The sequence below is a fragment of the Centrocercus urophasianus genome, unplaced genomic scaffold, assembly GCF_019232065.1.
Source record: "Centrocercus urophasianus isolate 14NV4802_14NV808 unplaced genomic scaffold, USGS_Curo_1.0 seq_15, whole genome shotgun sequence".
NCBI lineage: Eukaryota > Metazoa > Chordata > Aves > Galliformes > Phasianidae > Centrocercus > Centrocercus urophasianus.
Genome location: NW_024884697.1, coordinates 29,604,666 through 29,625,270, shown reverse-complemented (window position 1 = coordinate 29,625,270; position 20,605 = coordinate 29,604,666).

Genomic DNA, 20,605 nt, shown 5'->3' with positions numbered 1-20,605 from the left:
AAAGGGTTTTGCGTTCAAGTTATTTCTGTTTTCAACAGGGCAGGGTGTCTTACATTCCTTGAAGTTGAGTATATAACATGACATTTCCAGAAGTGTTCCCAAGACATTCAGGTTGGTGAGAAGCTCAGCACATAAGGTATCCAGCTGTTTCTTTCATAAGACAGCAGCTGGGAGGAATGTTGAAGTATGTTTGGCATCCAGTTCACAATTTAGGTGCCTCAAGTACACCTACACCTTGCTCAGCATTCCAAACTCCCCTCATAAATTTAACCAGTAGCCATAAGAGAACAGTATACTCTATTATTCTGCACAAATGCCTGTACTAACAAGGCTGTAGGATGGATATGTAGCAAAACAGAGCTTACTAGTTTCTGCTCCAGATATCTTTACCTTTGCATTCACTAGTAGAGCTAACTTTATAGACTTTTATCTTCCTCTGAAGCATAATACTGCTTTTCTGAGGCTCTCTACAATTCTAAGATACAGACATTTCTCTTCTAAAGAAAAAACTCTGAACTTGAATATCGAGGAGAAAAGCAGTGTGTGAACTAGTGGATAATTACAGTATGTGTATATCAATTTCTAACCTCCTGAACCACAGGGAACTGTGCAGATGGACACGAATCTCTGAACCAACCAGTGGCACCAGTGGAAAGTCTAAACTGATTAAAGTTTTAATCAAGATTTATGTCTTTTGTCATCATTAGCTCTTTAGATATACTACTGAAAAATGATTCTATTAAACTATAGATAGTCAATTGTGTTGCTGTATTTTATTAAATTCACTTGAACTATGTGACTTTTTAACAGGCATAAAATAAACCTAGTAAGGAGATTTGTCCCTATAATTCTGAGATTGCCTTACCAGCTTGTCATTTTTCAATGAAAGCCAAAAGAATTTCCAGAGTATAAACATGTAATAACAAGTTCCTAATGCAGAGTTGAAAGCTCGGAAAATGTGATGTCTTTCAGAACCTTCAGAACTTTTGCTCCTGCAATGTTTTTGTAGCTATAAAACAGAATAATGAGAACTGAATACTCCTGATACCTTATGCAATAATTTCAACAAAGTCTATATGGAAGATTATTTATTTAGTTATTTAGTTAATCATATGCACTTACCTGCAGAGGACACAAGCAAACAGTTGCAAGTCACCTATGTATTAATGTCAGGCACTCAGAGGTTAAGGTAAGCCAGGGATACATAAGACAGGGAGAAACAACATTAATTTGACTCCAGCATGACCCGCCCTGTTTTGTGAATGGGTTCAAGTCACTTTGAAAAAAATCTCAGGTAATCCTGCAGTGGAAATTGGTACTATCATGTGTAGGAACAAGGGGGTCAGGAATAAGGAGGGCTAAGTTCATTGTGAAGGCCAGAGGAACATGCTTAATGTTAGGACTGAGCTTTCTTTTGCTACAGCTGATCTCAGCCTTCTGAGAGCTTCTTAGTACAGGCCGTTCTATGGGGTCAGTGATTTAGTTTAACAGGAGATAGCTTCACTAAGCTGAAATAAAATTTCCTTTCTTCGACACTTCAAAGCCTTGCTACTAAGAGCAAAGGTGTTAGCACTTCTCAGAAAGAAATCTAGAATACAACATCTACATCTGTTTCAGGGGAAAAATTCAAGGATTCTCTTTTTTTTTTTTTTTTTTTTTTTCCCAGTAAAGCAGAGTATTTCAGAATGAAATTAAATCTTTCTGTATGATTGATTATATTTAGAATATAATCAAGAAAGTTGATATTTAGATTATGATCAAGAATATAATCAAGAAGGCTCACAGATATTCTTTACAATCAACACTATTTGTTTCAATTAGTGTCTCAGTTTCTTCTGCTGGTGAAAGTAAGTTCTATTATTATAAATCTTTTAATATCCATGCCTTCAATTAAGATAGAAAGCTGCAATAGTTTTTATGAAATCAGCAAGGAAGATGTTAAACATTGGTATATCTCACTGCCAGTGAATATCAGCTACACCATTACCCTTTCTAAAAAAGAGGTGTCTGGATTGCTTTTCAGGACCCCAGTGATGATATTCTATTTTCACCACCAATTAGCTCCCAGTGATTCAGTCTGCACTTTAGAAGGGTTTCCTTAACATCTAACCAAAATATCTTTTATTGAAATCCGTTAGTTCTTCAATCTAACGACATTGAAGGAGATGATTATCTATTCCCACCTTTAAAGCAGTTTTGGAATACTGAAGTCTTATTAGATCTGCCATCAACTGCAATTTATCAAAATCAGTTTCTAAATCGGTTTTGTATTACCAGAAAAACTGAAATCTTGCCTATGTTTAAGTCCAAAGCTCACTATTTGAATGAGTGGCCTAACCCATGATGAGCTTTGTCCTCACAACCAGTGATTTGCAAATCATAAAATGGGCAATGGAGAAAGCTGTGAACGGTCATTAAAAAGGTAACAGGAAGAAAGAAGCCTGTTGTCAGTAGTTAAACAAAAGAGTCAGCATCTCAACCCAAGGGCTGAAAAGATTTCAAAAATCAAAAAGTATTGGCAACTGCTGATGGTATGTCATTTATGCTCAAGTTAGGTGATTTTTATTTACTTTGGGTGTGTTTACTAAAAGCTGAAATAAAAGAACATAACTGAAGACATACAGGAATATTGCTTTTCCACAAAATTTTGCTGGTTAAAGTTCGCTGTCTTTCATTTTAACCTACATACAGAGATTGACCTAGGGGTGAATCTGTCCAGCTGTGCTTTGGACTGAAAGTGAACTTATAAAACAGGAAAGAAGAGTACATGTGAAGCTCAGAGTAGAAAGGAAAAAAAAAAAAAAGAAAAGTATTAAAGGCTAAGAGACAATATCAAAGTCTTAAATGCGTCAGTCTTATCAAAGGAGGAAAGAAGATTTAAAATGAGATGTGATTAGATATAAAGATCTGGAAAGATCATGGACATTCAAGTTATGGAAAATCTTCCTAAATTAGGATGTTAAAAAATGTGTTTGAGAAGAGTTATTTCTTCTTATGAAATAACTTAGAAAAGTCTTATGGCTGTTTCAAACATAAATCATCAGTAGAATTGAATTTTAATATATCATACACAGGAAGCAAGTTATTAAAATTTTTAGAAAAGAATTTTTGGAATGGAAAAATCTTCACATGCTTGAAATTCCAAGATAAATTATTTTTTCTTTGAGATTCTGATCAAAGTATGTGAAGGACTTACTTAAAGAGTCAGTTTTGAGGAAAAATTAAGCTCATTAAAAACGAAAGACCATATTTTAAATTTCAGAAATTCTTTCTGTAATAACATACAACAGTATTCTTGGTGTTTGGCTAGCATTAATTTTAAAACTAAGAATGATAGTAAAGAAAATAAGAAAAATAGTCTGTTTAATTTAATTGGTTATCGGTAGAATTTATAACTTGAATCCTGCAAATACATTGAATTCTATTAAAAAAATCATAATTCCTCATTAGATATGATGCAATGTCTGAAGAAAGGATGTGGAGTACCGGAATGCTATTGAACTCAGAGAGAAAGACAGAAAGAGAAGGAGAAAGGAAAGCAGAGAGAAAATTCCTTAGGGGTTTGAGTCAAGAAGGAAAATTCTATTTCTTTCCCAAATACTCAAAAACAGCACTGAAATTCTGCCAGTGAAATCAGTAGGACTTGACTTCTTTGGTAGCTGAGTTAGACTCATGTTGGCATTTACTAGAAAATATTCCAGCAAACAAAAGATAAGATAAAGGATATTTTAAAGTTTGTGCGTTTTACAAATACAAAACAAAAAAAGCAACAGCAATAGAAAACAAACAAGGCTACGCTAGGAAGTCATTCCTATTAATTCTGTCCTAACATTGGCCAGATCGCAACAGTTGACGTTTTAAAGAAAGGAATAACTCCAAAAGAACAAAGAAAAAAATGCTCTGAAAAGGCTCTGGAATTCGGAAAACATTATTTAATTAGACTTCTGAAACTCCCTGAAACCACTGTTCATTTTTCTATTAAACTCAGGGAGAGGAAGTATTTGCTCTGCTCACAGCCAAGAGGGAAGGATTACAGAAGCCTCCTCAGTGTCAAAATGTCAGTAAATTAATATAATATAGTCAGAAGACAAGAGTAAACAAAAATTTCGTACTGTATAAGAGTTAAACATTTCAACTTCCGTGCAAATATTTTATGTTTATATTAACTTATTTCAACCTTCAATTTTGTTTTCAATTTTGTTTGTGTTTTGGTTTTTTTTTAATATTACACAGGTTTCATTCTGTGCAAATAATGCTTAAACATTACATTCAGCTGCTGCAATATAAGCTCTTCAGTGAGTAAGGAAGAAAGAGATGGTTTTATTGAAAAAATTCTAATAAAAGTGAACAAATTTCATATGAGATAATATTCTAAAATTTGAAACTATTTCAACTGTGGCTCCAGGATTTTGGAAGTAAATCATGACAATGATTTACAACGGTTGCTGAAATACAACCATATATCAAAGATAAAAGGGTAACAAAGAACAGCTTCAAATTTCACAAGAAATACTGAGCTCACATCTCAAATAAACTGCAGTCGTTTTATACCACTCAGATAACACACAGGGGACCTGTACTGATAATTACATTCAATCTTTTTGTTTAAAGTCACTTTCTGTTATGGTGTGGCTGCAGAAAGTCTGTAGTGTGGTATAAAATTAATGCGCCTGTGTGACGTACGTTTTTCACATTCTAACGGAATACTTAGGTTACAATTTTACAAAACCTGAAACCCTCTTACAGAAATCTTCTGAAATGTGAAGACAGCTTTTGCAATCCAACCAGCTGCAAACTAAATTATTAATCTTTACTAAGTTTTGATATTACAGCTCAGCCATTTTCTGTTGTCAGATGACTTCCAGAAGAGCCACATTTAAAACATTTCCTTCTAAGTAGTCAAGCTGCCTTTAATTAGGTTGGTGAAGCTGCAGAATATGTATGACAGGACTGTAGGTTAACAAGTCATTTGAGTCAAAATGAGCTACGCAGTCACTGTGAAGTGTAGATTTATTGATAGATTTAGGAATCTGAATCCTGTATAGGCAGCCCAGAACCTAAAAGATAATTAGTCTTGTGAAAAGGCACATAAAATAAAAAAACAAATGTTTCCCTCTTAAAGTTATTTCTTGATTAATCATCAGATGCAGGCAGAGTCTGCAAAGTAAAGACAGTGTTTTGGTATTATTTTTTTGTCTACTGAACTGGCAAACATATTCTTATATAAGAACACAAGTCATTACAATCTGATAGGAACACAAAAAGTGACTGCCATGGCCACAGCGAACTATAATGAATACATGAGAAATACTAAGTCATAATTAGATAAATGATTGAAAGGACAAACTGCTTTGAATAGGTATTTGAATAACCGTAAGTTCATGTCTAAAATTAGTGGGGTGCCTTTTTGCCTAAGAGTTTTCCAGATTTAAAATTGAGAAAAAAAACAAAAGCTTGAATGAAACAGTCAGGCTCTGCAGAAAAAAATACAGCACTTACACAGCTGACTCTGTGACCCTCCTCCTTATTTGGTAGGATTTTACAGTTTTATAACTGTAGATTACATTTTGAACAAGGCTGAAGGAATTTCCTTCATTCAGAGAATTTTTTAATAAGTTCTGGGACTGGCAAAATCGTGATTTTTTTCTGCCCTTTCCTACTTCTCTCCCAGTGTCAGAGTGTTTATATTTATCTTTTTATTTTATTTGTAGCGGCTTTGAGGAAAAGCAGAGAAGATCTGTAGAAGGCCATTTAAAGGAATTATTTGAACAAGATGGATAGGAATCTTGAAAATAAAGCTATGCACTGAGCTAGTAATACATGAGCTCTGTAGAGTGATTTACTTCTTACAGAGTGTTATTAATCTTGCAGAGGAAAGACAAAAGGAAGAAATAGTTATTTGATTAATTAGAATTTGATTAATTTGACTTTTTTTCTCTCTCTTTTTCCTCATTCTTTTATTTATAGCTATGCATGAGAAGAAGTGATTTTGTCTTGGAAGAAAATATATGGTAAGCAGTTTTGCCGTCAAATTACAATATTGTTTTTTCTCCCTTCCCATTAAACTTCTTGAAAATTAAAGTTCTTCTCACTGGACGAATTCCCAGTGCCACTTCTTTCTTAGGATGTTCAAGAGCAAAGCAGTTGACAGGCACAGGATTTGCTGGTAATTTCTTCAGTGAAAAAAGCTGGGATATTATTAAAAAACAAATAATGAAAAAATACTAATGTTGTATAAGGTAACACAAAAAAATGAAGAGCCATCATTCATTGTCTAGTTGAAACTTAGAATAGCAGTCTGACTGTATATAAATGACTTACTGAGACTTTGATGAGAACCTTCTTAAGGTGAAATATATTGTTTGAGGATAACTTGACAGTCTGGGTGGCATCATTTAGAGTAATAACCCTTTCTCTAATAGGAGATGGAAGGGTAAGACACAGGTTTCTACTGATTATATGTAATTTATGATCACAGAATAAGGATACAAATAATGACTTTTTTTTTCATACAATCTCCTAATGAGCATAATGTATAAGAAGCCATCAAATAAAGGTTGACTTTTTTATAGAACTCATTAATCACAGAAGTCCAGAATTCCAAAAGTTGTTATTTCAGTACAAAAGAGCCGTTTAAACACTTATGAACATCTAGTCTCAATATATTGTAGGATTATATCTTTAATTTATGCTGAAGAGCCCATTTATTTATTTGAAAATATAATACCAGATATGGTATCAGAAAACTAAGTTGTCTTCCTGGTCTAGAATCAAATGATCGGTAGCTTGAGTTATGCATAACAATTATATATTAAGGCTAAAATTTTCTATTTCAAAAACGTTGTCCCCTGAATTTACGGGGTTCTGTTTAGGTTGGTTAAGTAATCCTCAGAAAATCTTTGTCTCTCTCGATTCACTTTGCAATTCACTGTAGGATGACTTTTGCAGGAAACCTAGGACAACTAAACTCCCACCTGGATTAAATGGACTAGTATTAATTAGTTGAAATAAATTGAGCACTGAAATCCTCAAAAACATTTTCAAATCTCCAGAGATGGTGATTCAGTAATAGAATTCTAAATAGATAATTTCTTCTAAGACCTAATGATGTTCATGATTTTCTTTCAAAAATGTACCTTTTTTTTTTTTTTTCCTAGAATGTTTCAATATGCTTTTCTTTACATCATCTCTCAGTTTAATACAGATTTTAAAACAGCACTGGAGAAACAGTTTTGGAGAGAGTACAAACACATCTGAAGAAACTGTGTTCAAGCCTATAGATTTATTTTACAGGTACTGATTCAAGAGAAACAAATACTAGCACCATCAAAGACAAGTTATTGCCGTAAAATCTTCAGCAGATCTGAGAATGGCTTTGGTTCTAAATTCAATCACACGTTATACTCAGGAGTCAATTCAGAGCCCAGTTTGGGGCAAACAGCTGAATGTCACTGATAATCCCATCTTGAATTTTGTTTCCTTTAGCATTCATCTCAATATATTCCTGTGCCAGTGCAGATGAAAGTAGGTTTTTCATTCCAACAATAGCTGCCTTTGGGCAGGCCATTTGCTCTGCAGTAAGGATACACCACCAATGTAAAGTAGACTGGACTGCCCGGGGATCTTCCTAAAGTGCCCCAATATAATTTGCCAGAAAGTCAGAGGGAAATTAAGTAAAATTTAAGATTAGAAAAAGAAATTCTTATTTGCTTTAACTGAGTCTCAGGAGCGCAGCCCGCACTGTCTCTTTTCAAGTGACCCCAGATGACAGAGGGCTCTGAAATACAATGCTGTTCTGAAGATGTTGCAGAGCGGAATTACAAATTCATGAAGTTAAAGAGAGTTAAATGGAAGTTCAGATAACACAACATCAGGACAGCAGAGAGATGTGAAGGTTGGTTCAGAAACTTCAACCTTCCTTTACCTTAAAGATACAGTGAAAAGAGCTGCTTGAAGAAAAAAGTAGAGGAAGAAAAGCAATCTGACATAAAAGAAAATTAATGTGTAAATAAATTTTTTACTAAAATAGTGCATATTGCATAGGAAGCACCAAGAATACCCGTGTTCTGATCATAGAGAGTCAATATTTTTTAATGTCATATTAGTGGATTATCATACGATTTGGTTTTGTAATTCAGTATGAACCTGATACAGTGTCAAGAAAACACAAGGCTCTGTCCTCTCAGGTTCACAGACAAGATTTTCTCCATCCCTTCTACAGTATATTTGGCAGAACCGAGGGACCTTGGAAGTTCTTCTTTACAGCACAAAGCACATCCATATTTCTCCCAAAACATAATCTTAAGGAAAACAATGAGCAACATAATTTGTTCTACTACCAACCCTTAAGCTCTAAAGAAACTCTAAATACCTAGAACAATTCAACATTTATCTTCAGCACTGTAGCAGAGAAACAAAGTCTATAATTTCACCTAGAAACATCAATGCTGATATGCCCTCCAGATACTGAAATCCAGAAGAAAGTTTGAGACACTCCAATGTTAGCTCTTGACAATTGCTTGAAGGCTTTTCCACATTTTTACTGCTAACTTGAAATATTGTACAGCCTTGCTTTCTCTCCAAACTGCATTTCTTAATCACAACAAACTGTCACACATTGTCAGTTTCCACCCGTGGAAATGATAATGAGCAGCTTCACTTTCCAAAAGCACATCTAACTGATTTCAGATTGATGGGGATAGCAAAAATTTTTGTATTTGATGGGCATATTTGTGCAGCTTGGAGGTTCCACACCAGAGAAGTAAACATGCTCTTAGCAGTCAGAAGACAGCACCACGGTTCTTTTCTAGTAGCAATGAAGTACTTATGGAGCAGATGCTGATTTCCTGCACTTCATACACTGCTCCCTAAACTCAGGGTTACCAAGAAGATTGAAGTCTCTAAAAGCCACTTCTACACTTACTTGCAGATCCCTGTGTAACAACTCCTCACTTGGAAACACTGTATTATAAGTGCCATGGTTTCTTTTCCAAACTTCAAGAAGTGACATGCCCACTCTTTCATACCGTATTTTATTTTCCTTAGATTATGACTTCTGGAATGGCAACACACAGCTAAAACATTCCACCAAGTTGAAATAAATAGACAGACCACCTGTAGGTTCTCACTGGCACCTGTTCACACGTCCATGCATTACACCTGCTCACTTTATGGTGAAGAGGGAGCATATGAATGTTGGCATCCAAATAACCACTCCTGCAGCAACTCTAAGTGAGATGCTAGCCTCCATTGCAGCAAAATGCCATTTCCTATAGGAGCTCTGAAGAGCAGTTTGCTGGTTATACATACTTTCTTCCTGGGTAACAGCTTCCCCTGCACAGGTGATGTAACAGGAGCTCAAAGAAACACTTCTTCTAGACTTATTGAAGTGCAATTGAATGTATTTTTCTTATCTTTTAAGCATTAGGTGTGACTTCAGTTTCAAATTCCTTCATGTCCCTCTGAAATTCAAGCTTTTCTGATATTTCCTTATAGTTGGTAAATTTAAAAGTGTCATTAAAACACAGATGGTTGGCAGATCTTGGTGCTGCCCATGGCCCCTGTCCCATAAAATGCAGTGCAGAAATCTTTCCACTGGACTCCAAAAAAATGGAAAACCGTCATGATTGTGAGGCAGAATGCAGTTATACTGGTGTCTTGGATGTAAAGAATTAAATAAATGAATCACAGAAAGAGTTCACAAAAGCTTGGTTGTGTGCAATATGATAGACAAGATTGGAAAAGTGAAAGACCAGCACAAGATGCAAGGATAAGGTCTCTACCTGTACACTGCTTCTCTCTGCCCCCCATTTAATTCTGTTTGTGAACAAAATCCCAGATCATTAAGGACTCACTATGAAGTCAAAGTAATTCATTTCTTAAATGCTCATAATGAAGAGGACAATACATCTACTATTCTCTATTTTGCAGTAGAACACTGCAACTCGTTTACGAAACTGTGAATATTAAAGTAATGACAGCTTTTGACACAATACAACAGATGGCAAGTCTCCTATTACATTTCCCCTACAAAATCTGATTGTTACAAAAATGGTTTCTTCACTGAGAGTGAAACTACATGCTTGTTCATTTGCCCACGCCACAGCATAACACTACAGAGATCTCAAGCTGCTTGACTTTTCAAATATATATTTGAATGAAAATAATGATATAATTTCTGCTTTTTTTTTTTTTTTTTTTTTTTTTTTTTTTTTTTTTTTCCATTTGTCATGTGAAGGAAATGAAAATTGAGCTTCATGCAGGCACTGATAATTTAAGAGACTTAGAATTAGTCCCCCTAAAAATTGCTTTCTGAAACCTGAATATTGAGCAGTTACAGTAGCAGTAACTGCACAAAATTGAAGTAACTTTATAAGAACCTAGTAACTAAACCTTTTATAAGAACCTAGTAACTAGACCTGGTGGGTGTCATGAAAAATTCAGCACTGAGCACACAGGAAAGTGGCATACTACCTGTCAGATATCAGAGCTACCAGTCACACCCAGAGTGGCAAGTGGTGTTTGGGTAAAAGAGAATGTTATTACTACCATTCTAAATTGCAACAGATAACCAGAATTTATAATTCATTAAACTATCAATGCAGCCACTGTAATAGCAGCACTTCCAATACTAATATGGAATTTTTCAGGGGTTTCTGTGTATTGCATAAGAAATTCTTGCAGCACATCTTTAAAGTAGTTGAGGTACATTTATTTATAGAAAAGAAAAAAGCTATACAAATGTGTTTTCAGAGTGAATTTTCTTGCACAATATGCATTAGCATACGAGAATCTGTAGTCCTTCTTGACTCTAAGTGTAGATGCTGGATATCAATCCTTCTAAAATCAGGTATATATGCCCACAGTGATGACTTTAAAAGATGACTGAAACATAAATAACTTACAATTTGTTAGCAAACCCATCTGTTCCTTTATAATGATCTGAGGAACACCAGTACAGTGACACACTGGCCCACTTCCATCACTGTATACAGGTTTGGAAGAAAGAAATCACTTTTGCAAATTCAGTGCCATGCAATCAGACTTCTCAGGATTTTAGGCAGTTATTCCACCCTTAAAATCCCTCCTTAAGTGATTTTCCAGATACCTTACATAAAACCAATTCAGGTTTAACAGTCAGTTATTCCTGGCTTCTAGTTCACGGGCTATTGACTATTCCAGATTACCAGCTTGAAAGATTGCTTTGAATGATCATAAATGGAATATGAGACAGATAAACAAAATAAACTCACACGTTTCATTCTAATATAGATATATCCATACACAATTTTTCACCATTTATGTCTGCCTGCTTACATCCATCATCACTTGGAATCATTTGTCCTAGGATAAATTTACTGGTGGAGAAAATATTCTCCAAATCATCTGCAAGAAGCCACACCTGTATCACATCAGTGCTTGCTAAATGAGGGGAGTTTGTACAAAGGGTTAAGGATCTAGAAGGCACTACCACTCAGAGAGGATGGGGATCTGCTAGAAGTATATGGGAAGCCCTTGAGCACAGTAATATTGATCTTACTGTTACCCTACTCTGTTGACAGCAACATGACTAATTCATTATTTAGCCCTTAGCCACTTCCTTATCTCAGTGTAGATGCTTGTTTTTAACCACAGCTCAGGACAGACTGCTGTCATGGTTTAAGTTAATTAATAGAAAACCAGCAAAATTCATGGGGGTAATTAGATGTCAGTGGAAATACTCTCCTTTTCAAACTTCCACCAGATTTCATCACAGATGCACAATCCCATTCTTAAAAAGCCGCAGTGGGAGTTGTGTTTGGGCATGTTTTACTAAGCAATACCTCCTGTACTCTCCATCCTGCTGCCTCTATCGCCCTAGTAGGAGGTTTTCTGTCCCCCTCTGTATGGTGATGAAATTCCCTTTCTGCAAACCAGTCTCTGTTTGGATATGCACATTGGCTTAGTAGTCCTTTGAATCAAGATGCACTTTTAGCTGGTGCTGCTAATTTAGTGCATAAAACCACATACACCTGCAGTGCTATATAAATAAAGAAATTCTTTGAGGAGTATCCCTTGGCTGTCCCTTCAGTGCCTTCTTTTACTTTGCAATGCTATCTTAAAGATTAATTTCTTACCACTGGCAGCATGTATTGGAGATATTTTAATTACAGACGTGGGCTCTGTCATGCTCTGAATGGAAAGCTGAAATACAGCTTTCTTGCTTTATTTCCATATTAAATTACAGCAACAGGAGCTAAGAAACAAAGAAAAAAATTAAGAAGTTTGCAGAATATATTCATAAGAGGGAGAAAATAAAGACAGAAAGCTTTTTTTCTCTGTGTTTTTCTCTCCAGAAATATTTCATTTTATTCTGATTGGCTCTTCAGTAGTGTATATTAAGAACAGCTCTCTTTGGTTATACACTAGTTACGGTTTATTTTTAATCTATATATGTATCATATATCCCAGTGCTTAAGGGTTATACAAAGATTTTCCAGTGGTAGGAATTTTCCCATGTAAAATTATTCTTTTATTTTATTTTGGTCACTTTTTCTTGTCTTCTAGGTCTTTAAGATAAACAAGGGCAGCTCTTTTCTGCGCCGGGGAATTAATGAGTCTGTTTTATGATAATACCAGTGTATCTTAATTTTATATAACTGTCATTTTTAATTGCCTAACTCTCATGGAAAAAATCCTAAAATCCTAAGTAAACATGAGAGAAAGCCAGGCTTTCTACAATTCAGGGCTCAGCTTCATCTTACTTATTTACTGGAACATACAAAGTTATTTATAGTTAATACTTTTTGTGGGTTTATTTATGTATTTCTTTTACAGTTTTATAAGTCACTACTTCACGAATCGTAATGCAATATACAAACTGCTCAATTCATTCTCTAAACTTATATCACCATATTCTGCTTAATTTACAGTGAAACTTTATGAAAATTTGTAAAAGATTTCACTAGTTTTGTTGAAACCATTTAATGCTAAAATATCAACTGAAATTTCAACAACAAAATTAGAAGTCTTAATGTTCCAGCATGAAGTCTGCTCCTTTATTCAAGCTTTCTAAACTTCCAATTATACACAAACCAGTATTACAGTTTCATTGTGTCACTTTTTCAGATTGTATAAATTCCAGTTGTTCTGAGGAGTATAGTTGTGATAATTCCTACTGTTCTAACACCTATAATGCATCCCCATTAGAGCAGTATTTACAGGCTGCACCACAGATATTGATTCAGGGCAAGGGTGGGGTGTGCAGAGCTTCTGCCGTCAAAAGCCAGCAACTCTGAGACTGAAACTATTTTTGCTAATTGCCAGGTAAATATATTTTATCAGTGACTCCTCACATTCAACATAATAATACCACACTTACCAAGACTTCCCACATTATAATCCCACCATGTTCCCAAATTTGGAAACTAAACTCCTTCCTACCCTGGATTGTACAACCAGACTGAATAATTATGTAATGGAATTGAAACATAGACTTAGACCTAGCTGTAAGTGGCTTCATGTTCAATTTTTTTAAACTTCAGCCTATTACTTATGAAACTGTAAATACTTTATTAACAGAAAATGCATATGCTTCTAGTTCAAAACAGTAACAAATCATTTTGTTAGTGGAAATTACTAGACCAATGACCACGTTACAAAACGTTTATGGAAAATATATATATATATATAAATATAAATATAAATATATATATATGTATATATATATATAACTCAGGAATATTTAGCAGCTTCTTCAAGAAAAATAGAATGGAATCCAGATTAACTAAAGACAATTTCAGAGTCTTTAGTTTGTGCAGGAAATGTTGGGTGTTGCTCTGCGAACTGGAAGGTTTAGACAGGGAGAGGTGGTGCACAGCTGCTCTGCACCGAAGGAGAAGGCCCAGCTCAAGCCAGGCTCTGTGCCTTGCAGGGAGAGATGAGAAGCAGCACAGAGTGACCACGAGGCTTCCTGCAGCTCCAGTAGCTCTTTTCTCTGGCATTATAAGTGCCATTTAGATAATAAAAATATAACTATCCCATTACTCTCCCAGAACACGCTCATTGCTGAACCACTGAGGAACTGGCAAATTGCTTTAAATTTGCTTTGCTGTGAGCTTATTGCTCACGTGGGACTGGTTCTACCTCTATGATTCCAGCTGTTAAATTGCCTTCAAGGACACTTTTCCAAATAAACATTTGCTGCAGTAACATTAAAGGAGTTAGGAGGTTATGTGGTGGCTGCTGTTGCAGTTCAAACTACATAAGACTGGAAAAATCCCATTTTAAAAGCATATTCAAGATTGGATTTTTTTTCAGTAATAAAGAATGGTTGAACTGTGACTTCTTTGATAAGCAAAAAGGTCTGTGCTATATCAGCTATAACATATGACAGCTATAACATATACCAGCTGCTATTATATTATGATATTATGATAATATTATGATAATTGAATACTGGGTATTAATTCACTACAGAGAGGCAACGACAAAAGAATCCTGTAAGCATATCTCTCCACTTGCCCCAACTATCTCCCAGCTATCAACACATTGATATAAAATTGCCTTTAAAATTCCAACTTTATTAGGAAAAAAATAACCCAGTAAAAACTGTTGTGCAAAGAAGTGAAGATTTAAGACAGAGGTGAAGTTACACTTGCATTTTAAAACAATAGCTGACATGGAAATAAAAATGTGAATACCCTTGATGTGTGGATGTACACTTACATAGGTTAAAAATCAATAAATAGCCAAACTAAATAGTTAAAGATTGTTCATTTGGAAAAGAAAGATGAACTGTTTGGAGCTTGAAATTTTCATGGTACTTTTACTAAGTTAAATATCATTTTCAATGATCAAAGTAGAGTAGATTATTTTAAACACACTCTTAAAAGAACAAATAAATGACTCACCACAGGCAACGTGATATCTGAGTGCTATGTAAACACTATTGCTCGTCAGTACATGAGACAGGAAGGTGAGGATGTAATGCCCTCAAATATCAGTGTAATGGTCCTAACACTAGTCTTGCATTCATTGCACTGACAAGCCATTAGTATGTAATGCCTTTCAAGTATTGAAAGTCAGACTACAAAGGTTAGGTGTACAAGGGAGACAATTTACAAGACTTGCAAGTGTCCAGCACTGAATTAGTCACCAAAATTGACCCTCTAACTAATTTCTGATCCCAGAAGCAACAAAAAGCATATTCACTAGCCAGGGAAAACATTGTAGAAAGATCAAGCCCCTGGAAAATATTGCTCTTCCTAAAAAAAATGTTAACATTTTTAGCTCTGCAGCTTAGAGGTAGAAGTAAGAAAGAAAAGACTGAACATAACTTTTTCCCTTTGGTCTTACTGCAGTAGGAGAGATATGGTCAAGTAATTAAGCAGCAGATCAATACCTTACTCAGCACAGAATCAAGGTACCTCATTTTTGCATTTGGTTGCTAAATATCTCCATTTACTCCTACCGTATTTATGTAATTTAGGTACAAATACACAGTCTTAGCGTGAGTCATCAGAATCTTCCCCATGTGTTGTGAAATTCATTAACTTTAGTCCCTAACTATAAAACAAAGCTAACGCTTTGCTTTCAAACAACATCCTTTATTTCCATACAGGCTCACTACAAGGTAGTGAGCTTTCAGTATGGCCCCTCCAATGTGGGGACCTCAGATGACGTTGATTTTCCACCAGCCATGAAGACATTGTAATTTGATAGGAAAGTCAAGTAAGACTCAGCAGTCCCTGAAGGATCCTCTGATACTGTGGGATGTCTGGGGTGCTCTATTCACACCTGAAGTGTTATGCCTCTTCCCAACAGAATGTGGTCCACAATGGGCTGTGTAGGAGGCAACAGCGCAGCATCAGCTTAAATAAGCAAAAGTCTGATCCTTTGCTAATGGGATTTTCATTATTTTTGTCTTTTCTCTCTATAGTTTCCCAGAGCAGTGACTTCAAGCATCATCATTCTAGAATGCAGTTACTGATCAGAAACTCTTCAGCAGCAGCCCAATGCTCATGGCCAGTTCTCAATAACATCTGAAGGGTTTATTGCAAACAGAGATTCTGCCCTGGGGCTGAGTGCCCCTTTGCCTTCTCTATCACACTCTAGAGAGCATCAGAATTGCTGCTGAACAACTTGAGCTGGACAGGGACTAAGAGCAATTTAGCTGCTCCAGGGGTAGTAAAACCCAAGTTAATCGTATTGGAAAACATAGCACACAGGACTATGTCCAGTGACACTTCATCTCAATTATGATACTACAAAAAAGCAGGGACTGTGATGTAGCCAGGGGTCTTCAGACGACTATGCTGAGTGCCTCTGCACTGCACTCAGAACCTCTGCAAACAGCTTTATCCATGCTAGCCTGGCAACCTGCCTGTCAGAGTTAAATGCATTTGTACTCCAAAGATATAACACTTTTGTTAATTTCAAATACTTTCAAATAAGTTAGTCGGAGTGCTTTCATCACTGATCATGATTTGTAGGCCTGATTTTCAAAAGAACTTGACAGAAACTATGAGCTCTCTTTATTTACATTTACACATGATCTCCCTAACAGTCAGTTTCCTGGCAAATTCTATGCTTTGAAAACTACAGAATCCACACATTAAATCTATCACATCACACTTCTCTGAGGTAGTAACTCTTTGAGGTAAACAAGCAGAGAAAGTAAACCTTACAGGAGAATCACAGAGTTTCTGATTTAGGCTTCATTCCTGGGAAAAAACCTGTAGGTGTCTTAGATCGACTGTCTAGAAGCTTCATATTCTGTTTTGGGGTGCCCACAAAGCAGCACTGTGCCAGACCTGAATCTTTCTCTTGTCTCCTGCTCAACCAACAGAAACCCTGCAGCTTGCTCCCCTGTGCATGGTCCATGCACTTATGGAAGCAGCCATGATGAAACTGATGCAGAACTTCATCCGCATTGCCCACCTGCTGAGACATGCTTCTGGCCACCATTCCCTGTTTGTCTGTACTTCCAGCAGGCAGGGACTTCACTCTCAGCCCTTTCCCAGATGCTGATTTTAAAGGAATATAGATATTCTAACTTTCCTTTCAAACAAGACCACACATTCCATTTATGTGAGCAGTGGGTGGCATCTATCCCTATAGCAGGGGTTTGGAACTAGATGATCTTAAATGTTTCTTCCAGCCCAAATCACTCTATGATTCTCCGATCAGAAACTACTAGGGGAAGAACTGACAGGCATATGACTAGGCGCATAAATAGGCTGGACTTCAGTCTTGCTGTTTTGTTAAACCAGGCTACAAATACAACAATGTTGCACACAAACCTTTGAGTTTCTTCTCATGTCAATATTTGCTTACTGGGTGTAATCACTGTCTGCCACCAGGGTGATTATTTTTTATTTACCTACGTTAGTGCTCATTTAATCAGCTCCTGCTATATAAAATCTAGGAAGTTTTCCATAAAATCCCTAAATGTTAAGGATAAGACATTTTAGACTTTTCCTCTGTGATGTTTTTGAGCAGAAGGCAAAAATTTCCACCAAATCACTCAGCACAGCTTCCATTCATCTCTTTCTCAGCACTTTGCAGCTCTGTGGACTATATGTAGTATTTGGCAAGAACATTTTTCACAGTATCTGCCATCTCCTGTACAGCAGGTCATCTGGGAAGGCCTTGTGAACAGCATATTGTAATAGTGAAAGGCAGATGTCATAAAACTGTGAAACCAGATGCCTTCCTGACTGTTCATCTATAAAACTATAAATCTTGGCTTTTTTTTTTTTTTTTTTTCTTTTTTAAGCAGGAAAAATGCACTTGTAAAACAGGAGCTTGAAAACATACTACAACAAAGCAAAGAGAAGAGGAGGTAAAGGTCAAAATTCAGTTCTCCTGTTAGGGTCAGAGTGAAAACATCATAAAATACAGCCTGAGATGGAGGGGAAAGGCTTGCTGCAGGTGGTGGCAGCTCTGGTGGGAATGGCGGGGTGGGCAGAAGCCAGGAAGGCATCAGGAGCTGCTCATCTGGCTGAGACACAGCCAACACGTCCTCCCTCATGAGCACACACTGCCAGTAATCAGTGATAAATTAGATAACAGAAAGTGCAAGTAACAGCCAAACATAAAGCCTTTAGGCACTTCATCTGGTAGGCAAAGTAGAGATTGATGTGCTTCATTAAGTAACCAATTTTAGTATGCTTCAAAGGGGAAAAGTATACCATACCTAGGGCCTGCAGACAGATGGGCAATGTAGAGGTGAGAAGCTGAATTGAAACAGCCCTGAGATTAATAGTAACACATGGAATGCCCTGATAGGCAGCTAGCTGTTTCTGTTGCCAGCTATATTCCTAGCAAGAAAGAAAGACCAGGCAGAATGCCATTGCACTCTTGGTTACTTTTAAAATTGGAAGAAAACACTGATACTCTTCAGTGCTTTTGTGAAATATCCACCTTTGGATTGAAAAGACAAGATTTTTTTGTATTATTCTCCTCTATTTCTGTCTCTCTCCTTCCAAATAAAAACTGCTAGCAGAATGTTAGTATCGGAATTCTTGCTAAAAAGAAAAAAGAAATAGAAGATAATTGTCTCTTCATAAAAGCTTTAGCTAAGTGGCACATTCTTTCAAAAATATATTTACCTGAAAATTCTGTAACTGACTCAATTTTACTTCATCTATCCTAAAAAGAAAAGAGGATAGCTTCGAAATGTTCTGTTTCTGGAAGACAGCAGGGAGGGAGGAACCACCTTGGCAAGGCTTGGAGGCAGGTCTCAGTCAAGTGGAACAGGCAGTGACAAAGTTCAGAAACCTTCACTATGACAAGAGAAGGTGTGAAGAGAGCTGAGTCTACAGAAATCTTGGCGAAGACCCAGCTGCACAACAGATTAGAGAAATGCCTTTTTTTTTTAGTATAAGTTTGCCTGTAAACAATATGGCACAAGCTAGAAATAAAGGCAAGGCAAAGAAGCCTGAACTCTCTCCATTGTATGCACTGTGTTGTTCTGTGTTTTCAAATCTGCATGAATGATTAAGGTAAGACAAACACAGAAGATTTCCAGGAAACTTATGAGAAACTGAGTTTTTGAATGATAGTTTGCACACTGTTTTCAGTGACCAAAACAAGAATGTATTTTTAAAAGGCTACACTAGGGGCCAGATGCTGCAGTGACTTTAACTATTCAAATCATAGACATTGACTCTAATGAAAGCAGAAATTGTCCTTAAGTGAATGATTAATATTAAATGATGTTCTAAAAGTATTTACAGACTGTATTATCACTTCAGCAGGAAGAGTAAGAATCCACAAACTGGATAGCTGCAAATCTGGCATTCAGAAATCACTCCACTTCGCCTCCACTATCTTCCAATTCCACCTCCACAAAAAAACATGTTAAGATTTCCTCATGAAAGAATTCTGGTATATTCACAGAGTAAAAATGGACTATTTTTCATGCCTAGTTTACACAGACATACCTATTCAATGGGCAAGACCACATCCACTTCAGAAATGTACTTGCCAAGGTTATTTTTTTCTTAAAATTGAGTACTAAGATGCACTTCTGGAAAGACATTTTATGAGAGGCATTTACAGACCTGTCTGCCTTCCTTCTGTTGCTTTGGATGCAGGACCTACCATTAACATTTCATCTTTTGCCTGTCTATGTGCTGTAGGATGCCATCAGGTCTTTATTTTCCACCACACTGAAAGCATCCTGGCTGCCTGAATGCATGCCAAGACCCATGGAGCTGAAGCTAGACATCCAGAGGACCAGAGCTTTACTGCTATCATATCCAAATTGTCCCTGTTACATTCTGTTACTTGCAGGCAGGTTTGGATTGTCATGAGAATGCCTGCTGAAATCAGAATTTTCTAGAGGCAGAATAAAGTTAAATATACTAAAATATTCATTCAAGAAAAATACATTTGTTTTTAAAATTACTAAAACAGCCTTTCATGGCTTGAAATTTGTGATTATATTTAACAGGATGACAAGTACAATCAAATCTGGTGTGATGAAAGATGAGGTTCTCAAGCAGGAGCACAGCTTTGTGGAAAGTTTTAAGTGTTCTCTCCACAATGGCAAAAGAGTGCCTTGATATTACCAGCAACTGCTGGGAACATGCTCAAGTTCTCAGTACTGAGCAGCAGAAGAGCTGTTAGTGTCAGATATCAGCACAAAAATAGATACACGTAATCTGACAGCACTTAGACATTGAACTGCTTCGGTGAGCAAGAGCCTTATCAAGTCCTCATAAGAAAAAAAAAGCTGGAAAAGTTTTAGAGCTCATATGAGAGCACTTGCCTTGGGGATCTGTGTGTTCTAGATTTTCCAGAAGATCATCAAACTCTTCTTTGTCCAGAGTTCTTTCAATTGCAAGAAATTTGTATTTAAAGATATTATCTTTTGGCCAAGTGCAGGTATAAGTTCTTAGTGATTATTTTTCTTTTATTCTTTTATGTTTCCAGAAGTGGAAATGGACCATGACTAAATTTCCTAGGTCTTAGTACAGTAGGAAATGGCTTTATAATAGAATATTCAAAACATCAAGGATTTCATATTTTAATGCTTGTAATAATATGAACTATAATTAGCTATTTGTGCTAAATCTGAAATGGTATCTGAAATGAAAATATTCAATAATAAAAAATA